The following is a 13,293-nucleotide window of genomic DNA, read 5'->3' as shown; positions in this document are numbered from 1 at the left end:
GCAGCTCCTCCAAAGTTACCATGGGCCTCCTGTCTCATACAAGGGTGCTCGTTCTTTATTTGTCTTGCTTTTGCCTGTCCTCTACCAATCCAATCTACCCCTTAACACGTTGCTTAGCTGAATAAACTAGAAGTTGGACCAAATAAAAACAAAGTGCTGTCACGAGGATGAATACCGGCTCAATAGGAAGTATCGGAAAAAAGCTAATGATGTGTCTCCGAGTCAAACAGTTCCCAGAGAGGACAACCAGAGGTCCTGGAATGTCCCTCTGTCTCCATGCAAGATCAGACATACAGACACAAAGACGCATGTCCTGTGGGCTGTGACCTTCCCTGGCCTGTGCTCAGCAGGTAGTGACAAATGACCTGATAGTTAATCTGTCCTGAGGTGCAGCTTTTCAATGGGGAACAAGGGGCCGTTTGTGACAACAGGAAGTTGAAACTTTGTTTCCAGAGTAAGCACATTAAAAGGATGCACATGCATGAATGCTTGCGTGCACACATAGACACAAACACACCTACCTGGAGGCACATCTGGGCATAGTTTTGAATGAAGGAAAAATATGGAGAGGATGGTAAATAAAGAGTGACCGGTGAGACGCAACATAAGCAAATGCTTACACCCTACTCCGACGACCATAAACCAGTTCATTGGCTTGTTCAGTCTGGGTACAGACGGCCATTGTTAGGTCTTTTACAAATACCTGCTATTCTGGTAAATGGTCAGCTTTTTTTTAATGGCCTTCCCCTGTTAACAATCCAAGTGTGAATGCTGGGCATTGTGGTATTTCTCCAGAAGCTGTGGTGTGTTGTTGGAGCCTGGTCAGATGAAGTCTGACACCAGCAGGCCAAGTCAGCAGCCCACACAGGCCTGATTCACGGTGCAACCAGGGAGGCAGTGACCACTCCGTGACTCTGTTCTGATTGAGTTTTTATTGAGCAGCCCATTAAAACCTTGGAAAATGTACTGCAATGGTCCATACGCAGGAAGAGAAATGTGGACAACCCGGGACAAGAAAGACCATTTTCATTTTGCTAGTTTGGTTTCAATGAGTACCATGGTTCCTTTGTTTGAATAGGGTTAGGGTTAAAACCCCAAAAAACTAACCACATTCTTTGAATCATGCAAAATACTCATAATACAAACATCAGTGAAGTGAAACAGACAAAACACAAAACCACATAAAAGTTCTCCAGATGTGAAGGGTCTTTGACGCTGCAGCTTAACAGTCAGAGTAAACAATAGAGACCACGAGAATATGCAGCAACTGCAACTACGGAGAGCAAAACTCCCTCCGGATATGATATTAGCTCCGTAAAGATTTGTATTCTGATGCAGTGCATATTTGGAAATATGTACTGTGAAGCCAAGTTGTAACTCAACTCAAACGTCTTTGAACATCATCCTCTGTTGGGTCCAATACAAACAACGGGAGCAGTCTTTAGGAATGTGATGATCCAGTCGTGCATTCCCACAAACCGTTCAATGACTTTGCAAATTTGACGACTGCATTCTAACTCTAAAGGACAAAGAGCAATACGGTATAATAATGACTGAAGCGGACAACTTTCTATATCATCAAGAAGTCACATATAGTATTCTCCACACAGGAAGCAGCAAGCGCTTGTGCTCAGTTCATCTTATGGGAGACACCTGGAGTGGTTCCCGGGTTTGTCCGTGGCTCGTCACTTCAGAGAGAGAAAAAAAAGAGAAAAGCACCTGCTCTTTTTCCCACACGGCTGATTGAGTCATCAGAGACAAGACGAGCAGCAATTTGCCAATCGGTAGCACACATGGAAAGGAAAAACAACTCAGCAAGCGAGACCAAGGAACTGCTGATGAGGCTCACAAAGCTCAGCAGGACATATAAAAAACACGCAATACACCCACATGCAGCTTGATGTTCTTGTTTCTGGTATTGGGACTAATAACAGGGAATAGAAAACAACACACATAAACATTTATGCACTTATTGATATTCCCTTTGTTCCCAATATAAATAGCTAGAACAGTCTATTCTGATATGAAAACCTGTGTGCGTTTGCTAAACCTTCTTAGAGAATCGACCTCTGGCTTCTTTGTTTCTGTCATGGTTTTATTTTAATGGGACACTTTGAAGTGCTCCATCAAACATAATCTACTTCTGTTGCAGTTCGCAGCAGACATTTCAGGTGGTTTCTTCAGCCTGTTGGTGCTAAACCCCCCAAAAGAAATAAAAATGTGCAACGACACCTCCCTTTAAAGGCCCTGGGATGCTTTTCTGCACTGGCATATGCAAGTGGTTTTCTTGCATATACATACATTTCACATATATATATTTATATATATATTATATTCATACTATTCATAGTATTTTTTGAGGTTGGCAGCAGAATGGGAAATTTTGCTCATTTAGTAGGTTAAACAAAACAAATGTACATCCTGTTCACTGTATTAGTCAAGGTATTTTTATTTATTTTTTACCTGCTAAAAAATAAATAAAGCACGTTTTACCATGGATTATGAAATGAAAATAGGTGCACAATGGCAATGAGTAAATAACAAAAAAAGCTGATTATGGATGTCTAAAGAAATACTTGACTAGCTATTAAAGGCAGATAATACTGACCACAAAATGTACAAGACAGAAGTCTCAGAGTTGGTTGGACTACAATGCTGTTTTTCTCTCAGTTTCCATTTATTTCCCGTTAATATGCTACTGCCACATCATGATTTCTGTTTTAATTATGTAAAGCAGTTGCCTCGTTGCTGATATTAACTCTACAAATAAACTTGTTTTGTTTTGTAACATGAAAGTGGTGTGACAGTGAATATAATGGATTTTGTTGGGATTTTAAGTGATAGACCAATTCAATATTGTGCATAATTGTAAAGCAGAAGGACAGAGATGAAGTTTCAAATTCTGTTTTACAAAAAAACAACAAAATACTCCTTTAACGCTGACTTCAAACTAAGGTCCATTGCAACTTATTCTCTTCAGAATTGAACTAAGTACAGCTGCATGCACTAAATAAATACGCTCTTTTTGGAAAAGTGACAAATAAAAAGGCATGAGTAGGGGAAATAGCATATATGTGGAAAGTGGTGCCACTTTTATATGTTAAAATGTGTCAGTCAATCCAGCCTGAAAATCCAGTTTAAAATCTTGGGTAAGGATGTTTAGAGATGTTTTCCATTCAATTTGACTAACCTTAAGCTATCTTGAAGGTAGAAACTATGTCTCTAGAAGTGCGAAGCTGAAAAGACACGCAGCTGTAGATAAAGAGATAAATGAAACATTAAATTTAAAACACCCACTATACACTCTTTGAAAACCCATCTAATTTTCTTTCCACTTTTGAAATTATGTACTAGAGTGTGTTTGCCACATAAAAATCTCACAAGCAGTAATTGAAGTTTGCCGTTTTATCTTCACACAATGTGGGAAAAAAAAAGGTTCAAGGAATATATTTTATGTCCTACGTCCTGTGAAAGAGTCAAACAGGAATCCACACAGGAAGTTTGAGGGGGGCGTGAAGCGATTCCTCTTAAAACGACAACGTTTAGCGTAACACACGTGCGCACACACCCCGGAGTCCATTTTACTCCCTCAGCTTTCGCCTTCAGAAAGCCGCAGCTCCATAACTCTGCAGCCATTAGCATCAAACTATTAACATACAGTTTCAGCTCAGTGGGCTGAGATATGGATTTATTAGAAAAACGCTCGGCGGAACGCCCAAAAAAAGGCAGAGCAGGCAAATTACTATTGACCTGAGAATTCAAGCCCGCGAGGTTCAACGCGAGGCGACTTCGGTTGGTCCTCTCGTGTTCCTCGATCTTCCAAGAGAGACAGATTAAACAGAGTCATAGCCGGCAGGATGGCCGGGCGATTAAAGATAAGTAATGCAGTCAGCCTATCTGTCTGGGAGACGAGAGGTAATGATAACAGGAAGTGAGATGAGTTGTTGTTGCCCTGTAGCCCACCAAGCCATCACCTCAGTTAAAAAGGTCCCTCTCTATAAACAGGCCTCTCTCTGCCTATTAAACAGATAGTACATTAGGACCGAGCAGTGAGGGACAATATAAACACAGCCGGCAGGCTAACATTTCTGACGGGTGGGTGGGGGGTGGAGGAAAGGGGCTTGAGATGGGGGCTATTCCTGAGGCTTCCTGGGAGTGAACTCCTTCCTCGCCGCTCTCCTGCACTGTAATCCTTTCCAACTAAACACAGGAAGGAAGAGATAGGTAAATAACTCAATCTTCTGATAAACCCAGCTATGTGTGTTCTCTCTAGTTTTACAGCTCTTGTTATGCGAGAAAACACAGAGACACTGACTTTCTCAGAGTACAGAAGTTCATGTTGACCATGTGAAGTAAAAGCGTAATGTTTGGGTAGTGCGAAGCAGAGAAAAAGACTCAACAAATGTTTTCACTTAAAATGAGCCTCTTGTTTTTCACAACCACAAACTTCAGTGTAGTTTATTGGTAATTTATTTTGGTGATAAAACAACAGAAAGTAGAGTATAATCGTGAAGAAGACGCAAAAGACAGTTGGCTCTTAAAAGTCGCACAGATAACAATCAGAAAGATGTGTTTTCACACCTTTTGATTCCACAAAATAAAATCCAATGCAACCCCACTGCCTTTGTAAATCACCTGGACAACAAATAGACTCCAGTAGTGTATAATTTACTCTCATTAAATCGGCATCAAAGGCTTGTTGGAGAAAATCAGAGTAGCAATAACTTAATGAGGACCAAGGACAACAGCAGAAATAACAGGGATGAAGTTGCTGATGAAATATTCAAGTGTGGTTATATAATAAAAAACTAAATCTCTGGCTTTGAACATCTTATGCCAGGTTCACACAGTGGAGGCAAAATTTTTGACCTGATTTTCTCCTTCTGACTTTTCCGATCATCATGATTACTCGTTAGATCATCTTAAGAGGTATTCCTGCCATGCGTGGTGTGTCAATAGTGATCTGGTACTTTGAAGAACATCTCAAATCGGAGATATTCAACATGTTAGATAGTCTTGATCTGAAATCCCGGCGTGTGTGGGGTCCCCCGAGGACAAACGAACAAGCAGCCTGGAAAATGTGACCTGTAGCCAATCAAAAAGCGAGGTGACGGAAACACACGGGGGAGTTCAAAACACACAGAAAACAAAACAACTGCTGTGCCGCACCAGAAAGTACGATAGACACTGCAGATGTTTCTTTGTTTTGTTTTTTATCTGTTAAAAAATGTCCACAAACTACCACCATTCCTTCTTCCTCGTCGGCCATGTTTATTTTGAACTCACGTCTGAGCTTGAGAGGTTTTGCAAGCTCACCCACAAATGTTCGTGGGCAAACTTTTCCCATGTGGTGTGTTGTACCACACAATGTAGGGCCGAAGCTGTTCTATATATAATTTTATTTATTTATTCATTTTTATATCATCATGTGTGGGGTCTCTCGGGTTTTGGAAATGGACCGACACGTTTAAAAATCTTGCCGTGTGAACAAGGCAATACAAAACACCACAAAGTCATCCATAAACGGAAAGAGCAAAGCACCACTAAACCCACCAAGGCACGGTCCCTCACCAGAACCAAAAGGTCTGGCAAGGAAAACACTAAGAGAAGCAGTCAAAAGGTTCACGGCAGCTCTGGAGAGAGAATATGTTGACAGAACAACTTTTAGTTCCCGGGTTCACAAATCTGACCTTTATGGAGGAGCGGCTGAGAGCTGTGAGAAGTCCTGTTTGCAATAAACCATGTAAGGACAAAGCAAACATGGGAAAAGAAGGTGAGACCAATGTTGAACTTTTTGTTCTACTTACAAAACAAACTTTTGTCAGAAAAACAATCACCATAACAACACCATGATGCATGGGGGAGGCCGCATTATGATGTGGGAATGCTTCCATCAGCAGGAACAGGAAAGCTAGTCAGAGCTGGTGGGGAGATGAGTGGAGATAAAAACAGAGAAATACTGTAAGAAAACCTTGGGGGACTCAAACGATTTGAGACTGAAGCGCAAGTTCATCTTTCTAACTGTGTGGTTTATAATGACCCTGTCAAAGTATGGACTTGAATGTAATTGAAAATCTGTGGCAAAACATTTAGTTGTTTACAAAAAAGTTGAGGTGCAATAAATATTTGGGTTAAAATGTCAATCTCTGGATGTGGAAAGCTTTCAGAAACAACTCTGATTACAGCAAAAAGTTAGTAGTACAAGGCTTTAAGGTAATAGAAAAACACATTCTAATCTTTCCCAATTTCTACTTGAAAATTTTTTTATTTATTATTTGCTGGTATGTGCTCGTCTGGTACATAAATCCTAGCACAACTCATGGATGTTTGTTGTGTCAGCCGGACGAAATGTGGGAAAGTTCACGGGTAGCAAAATTTTTTTTTTTTGCTAACAGAAAACATACAATCCATCTGAGTTTTGAAAATAAAGCAGAGTGGAGAGACAGAGAGGCCGCCTGGCTTAGAGGGAGACGGGAGAAGATCCCGAACCTCCTGTGTCTGGTCCCGCATGCGGATCCGTGTTGCTTGCTCCGGGCCGGGAAGCGGCGGAATGCAGAGGTGACGGATGCGGAGACGGTCAGTCCGGGTCAGCACGGATGTGAGGCTGTTAAACAGTAGGGAAACTGGAGGAGGTCAATGCTGGATTTGAAGGCAGCGCCCCGAAGTCATTCATTCATGTTTCTTTGTTGCCAACTCCACCGAACAGACAGGGCCACAGCAAAGATGCAGCACAAGGGAAGGGAATGTCTGGGATGTGGGGACAAATGGGGGCGGGGAATGGCAATTACTGGCTTAAAGCCCCCCCGTCTTTCTGCGGCACACACCTCAGATAAGATTAAAGTTACTCGGAACCAATATCGACATTTTTCCCCTATGCCGCCATAAGGAGTGATGCAATCCAGATGTTACGTATATGCAACTGCAAAATCCACAGCATTCCTATGGGTTGGCATGCTTTCTAACTGATTAGTATGGGAGGAGATTACATGGATTTTTCACTGTCAAGCAGTAAACATAGAGCAGATCCGCAGGTCATTGTATGTCCAGGAGAGTGTTGGTGGGGGGCGAGGGGGTGAGGTCAAGGGGTTACGCGTCTATGTCCCAGAACATCATGGTTGTAGGTAATGGGGGACGCTTCTGTTAACTTCTGTTGACTTGCCAACACTGACTTGAGCAAAAACAGAGCAAAGCACCCATCTGAAAACAACTTTGGACTCGTCTTGGCAAATGCAACGTACAGCAGAAAAGGCTTGAAAAAGGTTCAAAATGTTTAAGCTTTACAAACCATGACAACTCTCTACAAAGCATCTGTTGTAGCAAGGACTTCAGTGGAATTTCTCCAGCATGAGATAATGCTGATGGTGTTTTTTTTATTGTTATTTTCTCTTCACAGAAGAGGTTAAAAAAAAAACATTAAAACGTACATAGCGGTACATCTTGAATAATTTTACCGAAGCTGCACAGTAAGTTCTTACTACAGAGGGTAAAGCAGGTGTGTTTTTCCCCTCAGGAAAATTAAGTGTTGTGTTTTTTTCTAAGTGGTAATTTTATGTATTCCAACTTGGGTTTTTTTTTCTTTTTCTTTTCTTACAAAAACAAAATAGACACATTTGCACGCTAAACCCCCCCAGCAATTTTTACATTTAAGCCCGTAAAGAAGGTCGTGGGTATTCAAACCGGTTGATATGTGAATCATTTAAAATGTGAATGCATTCAAACAGAAATTAACCTTGTCATCTACACTTTCATACTGTAAATAATTCTTCAAAAACACATATTACAAATCCAAAGACAAGACAAGAGACTGAACAGACTCACAAACAAGAGGGAAGTCATTCAAGCAACATTGTATGCATTGTGAGATATCTAAATAGTTTATGTTTGACCACAAACTTTGGTCTACTTTCTTGAATGCATGAATATTCTAACTATAGTGTTGCACATGCAATACCTTCCAGAGAATTTATTTATCACAGAAGCAGTCATGAGTTATACGTAAGCGCTCGGCTGCAGAGATCCACACCTCTGGGGGGATAAATGTGCCAACAGGTAAATTACTAGTTTTGCTATTAAAATATGGGGTTTATGAAACAGATGTGATGAAAGTCTTAGTAAAACAAAAAGACTCCCCATTTGCTGTCTGTCGCAAACACATGGAACCAAAATTCTACCTTTTACTTATTAGCCTTCAAGCAAAAAGCTATGCATAGTAATGATACACTTTCACATAATTCTGTTGCATAGAACTGTGGTGTTGCACAGAGAGTTAACAGCTTTTTAAAACTACATCAAACTATGAAATAAAGTACTTGTATAGTACAATAAATGTGTTGGATGTATGGAATTTAATGCAGAATAATCCTGGAAGAAAAGCTGCTGGAGGTTGCGTGAGACTGGAAAAGCCGGAGCTGCAATGGAAGAGTTTAGATCAAAGCGCATGAAGGGGTTAGAATGGACAAGTTAAAGTCCAGCTTTAAATCCAATTGAGAAAAAGACTGGAAAATTTATGTTCACAGTCAGTCTTCATCCAATTTGACCAAACTTAAACACTTTCCTTTCACTTCACACCTTATGCACTATTTTGTGTTGGTCCAGAACACAATTAAGCTGGACGTTTTCCAAAAATGGGTGCAGTGTGTTACTTTTGTAAGACATTGTACAGAGATGTCACACCTTACCCTTAAGCATGCAGTGGTTTCCATGCATCACATTTTAAAACAATTTTAGAAGTAAGATTCATGCCTAAACTCAACATATGCTTTCTATTTACGTAAAACGTATTAGCTATAAAGTTTAACTGAAGTAAATTACTATTAGGCGCGCATTATCTGGATCTACAGCTCAATTTCAAACCATTTACTTCTGCGGACTTAAACCCATGTCACAAACTGAGATAAGAAACAGGCGTGCAGTCTGAGTCACCCGTGGGAGATGGGGACATGCGGCCGAGCGAAGTTTTCCATCCATCCCAGCGCCGCTGTGACAAGCAATAACTCTGAACTTAAGTGTTTGCAGAGGCGTGCCCTGCTAGTCCCAGCAGAGTAGAGCAACAGGCCGGGGTGAGAGGGGTTAGCTCCTCTCCGCAGCGCTGCTGTCATCCCAGCTGTGTCCAGTGATGTGACAGGGCTCTCAACGGCAGACTGGAGAGTAGGGCTGCAGCTAATGATTACTGTAGTAACAGATTCATCGCTTAATCAGATTTTTAAAAAATTGCACTTTCTACAGATGTTTACGACGGCGTATTATTAGCATCGTCGACAGAAGAAAAAAAAATAGGAGGAGTAAAATTCCACCAAGAAATGGCCTTGAAATATTGAGAATGATCTCAGGAAGTGTCTAGAAAAAAAGAATGGAACCGCAACTTTTGAAACAGAAATCTCCGTGTTTTGGAGGTTAATCTCTAAATTTCTTAGTTTTTTTCTAGCAAAGTTTACATTTTTCAAGATTAAACATTTTCTTGTTTTCCCTAGAAAATGTCTCACATTAATCTCAAAATTTTGAAATTTCTTAGCAGAAATCTACTCCTTTTTTTCTATATAAAATGGCCCTAATATGCTGTCACAGATTTTTCATTTGACCAGCTGTTTTTGTACAAGATTAGGAATACATGCACGCAAAAAAAAAAACACCAAAGAATTCAGTTCCTTTTTCCACAAATGAAAAAATGTTATTGCCTGAAATGCAACAACATAACATTCATTTAGAAAATCTGAAACTAAACTTGTTCCACTTGAGGAGTTTTGGTTAAAACACTTTTACACACCAAGGTGTTTTAATCATAGCTGCAAAATTGATATATTTTTGCACAGTTTTGGCTTCATTACTGCTCTGAATATGTTGGGCTTTTCTCAGCAAATTGACTTTTTGAGTCTGTATACTCCAGTTAATGCTTAATTGATTACTAAAGGATCGTTTCAATTGTCGATTAATCACAATTAATTCAAGCAGTCGTTTCAGTCCTAATGTAAGGCACTCACTGCCACAATACTGGCCTTAAAAAGCCTGGGATTCCAAAAGCATGGAGCTACCGCATGTCTGAGCTTCGTTCTCGGTGAGTGGGAGGTACAGCAGTAGCAAACATGTTTGTTTTGGCCGGGAAGAGCGCCTGACTGGGTGGCTGATGGGAAGGTAGAGCGGCGCGCTTGTGATGTTCTGGGACGTGGTGAAAGAGAGAGTCTGTCGGGTTTTAGCTCCGGCTGTCTAGAGCTGAAGACGTCTCGCACACACCGCTTCTTTAACAGTGGCCTGGAGCTCGACCAGGCCTGCTCAATCTGAGCCTTTCAGACTAAAACCCAATTACACGGCCGACACCCGGGATGGCCAGGAGGGGGAGGAGGAAGGGCGCAGGCAGGGTGGCACGCCAAACGGGAATATATGTAACCATCCCAGACAAACGTGTGCTTTATATTAAGGAGGTAATAAATCCAGTGGCAGGATAAACATTTAATATCAAACCAACCGCACTGATGTTACAATCCTCCTAAGGTAATTCTCCTAAATAAACCTTCAAAACCAAAACCTGACCACTTTCTTTGTATGAACCGTCCATGTGCAACTCACAGGTGTATCACCTTTCAGATTAATTGCACAGTTTCACATCTGCAAAAGCGGTCTTCCTTACTAAAAAATGTTTCGACTTCTGTTCAGGCGTATTCAAACACTTCTCCAGTCCCAACAGCTGAGCTACAACAGCCGTGCTGCCTAAAACAGCTGATGCACGCAGGAGGCAAGACGGTACGTCTAACATGATTTCAGGGAAAACTGTAGCAGCTGATTGGAGCTTAACAAAACATTCTACTAAAATGTTAGAGCTTTGTAATGCAAAAACCAAGACCAAGATTTTTTTCAACTTAATGTGACGTATAGTCTGTTCAAAACTTCTCGTTTTTATTTACAGGCATGAGAGGAAAGGCGAAGAGGGTCTCCTTCACAGCTTTTGTAACCGCATGTTAATAAATGATGGTTAATAAACTTAAAAGTACAGTCAAGTCAGTTTGACAGGAAGTCTAAGAAGTCAATTCTGTGAACGTAACTAGGGAACTAAGGAATCATCATCCCATTTCTATGCTCCACTATTCTGGGACAAACTTCCAAAAAAGTGCAAAATTGCCAAAACACAGAGTTCCTTTAAATCAAGGATAAAACCTACCTGTTTAGAGTTGCCTTTGATTCACAATAACTTGAATATTGACCAATATATTTGATGTATATTTTCTTAATGACTTTGATGATGACTTTGACAAAATATAATGTTTATCGCCATTTCACAACTGGTTACTGTATTACGTTTACATGGTGTAAAGCTCTTTGAAGTGCCTTGTTGTTGAAATGTGCTGAACAAACAAACTTGACATATTCACACATCACCATTTAAATAAACATGCTGAGAGCAAACTAGACTGACGTTTAAATATCGCCATGTTTTGAGATCTTGTAATAGCCCTCCACTTTTGCTTTCAATTAACTTCACAGCACAGATTACAGATTTCTGAACAGCTACACACCTCTGTGGAGCTGTGGCCTACTTCAAGGCCCCACGCTAGCGCGCACAGGAGCTAGGCCCGGATGAACTCAAACCGTCCACCATAGCGACACAGCGTCCATCTCTGGTGGGTCTTCCCCCACCCACGCACACTCACACACACACGCCCACACGCACTCAGGCAGAGCAAACACATTTCGACCGCCAGGCATGTCTGGGAGGCGTTTCATCCAGCCATTTTCTACTGTAATTAATGTGTCCCTCTTGCACTCAAGCAAAAAAAAAAAACTCGTGGAAATTAAATAAACAAAAAGGGCAGCGAGGACACACAACTCATTTCCCTTAATACCTCAATAAAACTCAGGGCCGTTTTGATTGCAAACTCACATCGCTCTTAAAGCCTCATTGTGAGATCCGATTTTCAGCGAATGTGTTTCTTGAACTCGAGCCAAGTGTTTTAAAGTCGAGTAATGCACCGACGTTAGACGCAACTCTTGTTAACCCGCGCGTGCTCCAGTCGCAGCCTCGTCTGAATTTTGCGTCTCTTCTCCAAACTCATAAGACCAAACCTGAAAATGTGCGGCAGGACAGTTGTTCTGAGTTATCCGGCTTCTCTAGACAACCATCGTCAAAGTGGAGAGACGACGTAAATGGACATTGGAAATAAAAGTCCCGTACCCGCAAGTAATTTTCCCTCCATTTAATAAACGAGCGGACCTAGCTGAGAGGCGAGGTTTAAGAGGTTGCTTTCAAATTCCAGTTCGGCCATGGCTGAGAGCCTGTTTAATTTTTCCGTGATTTAGTTTAATAAGTTCCTAAATACTATGCCGTCCCAATGCTTGCCTTACGGATCCAGGAATGTACAGAGGCTCAACGAAAGTAGAAAAGTATGAAGAGGACGGCGGAGGAAATTGCTGCGGCATTAGTCAGCGACTTTATTTGACGCAGCTTAGACTTCTGCTTTTTCTAAGAGAGCTCATAGCTATGTCCAGGTCGCTGCTGGGAAAGTGAAGCAAGAGGTGAAGAACCGGTGACTGTGTGCACTTTGACTTTTGATTTACTCTTATTACTCCTCCACCTCCCATCATTGACTCTTTCTGCCCTGTGCATCAGACTCGACCTCTGACCTTTAGGAAGTCAAACGCACGTGTGCGTCGTTCCCCGTTAAAAATGGATCTCTTCCTTTTCTGGACTCCAAATTTTTGCTGTGTTTTGCTGTGTTTACGGGATCCGAGTGTTTACCCTGTAAAGAAAACTGACCTTGTTTATGAAGGAGAGAAATCGGTGGATGTTAACACAACATTCAGGCCACCATGTTGAAAACAATCCACTTACCTGCTTAGATGATCTCAAAAACCCGAGGATTCAGGCTTCCTTTTTTTCTCTTCATGTTTCAAATATGGGATTTTTAAACATTATCTGAATTACTTTAAATGTAGTTTTTTATAGATGGTTACAGTATATATCAAGGGAAAAGAGGAAATGGATCAGAATTGTACATTTTGTGTGTGTTTTATCCACACAATGTGCAGATTCTACATGTAGACTCAAATGTGAGCATTAGAAGAAAAAAAATCACAAGAATAAAGTTAGAATATAGCGAAAACAAAATGGGACGAGAGTAACGAAGTTTGAGAATGAAGTAGAGATTTCAAGGATAATGTCATAATATTTTGAGAATAAAGTCATAATATTATGCCTTTATTCTAGTAATGCTGACTTTTATTGTAATATTATGACTATTTTCTCATACGACTTTATTCGCGTATGATTTTACTCTCGTAATTTTATGACTTTATTGTCGTAATTTT

The 13,293-nt window shown here is 40.9% G+C and overlaps 1 protein-coding gene across 1 annotated transcript in view; it reads right to left on the bottom strand.

Annotated features, from left to right (window-relative positions):
* Positions 1-13,293, bottom strand: part of scfd2 (sec1 family domain containing 2) — a 125,468-nt gene that overhangs the window by 85,143 nt on the left and 27,032 nt on the right. The gene's annotated exons all lie outside the window — the stretch shown is intronic.

Source organism: Xiphophorus couchianus, chromosome 9 (assembly GCF_001444195.1).
Source record: "Xiphophorus couchianus chromosome 9, X_couchianus-1.0, whole genome shotgun sequence".
Taxonomy (NCBI): domain Eukaryota; kingdom Metazoa; phylum Chordata; class Actinopteri; order Cyprinodontiformes; family Poeciliidae; genus Xiphophorus; species Xiphophorus couchianus.
Note: the sequence above shows the minus strand (reverse complement) of the source record. Positions and strands in the feature narration are given on the sequence as shown.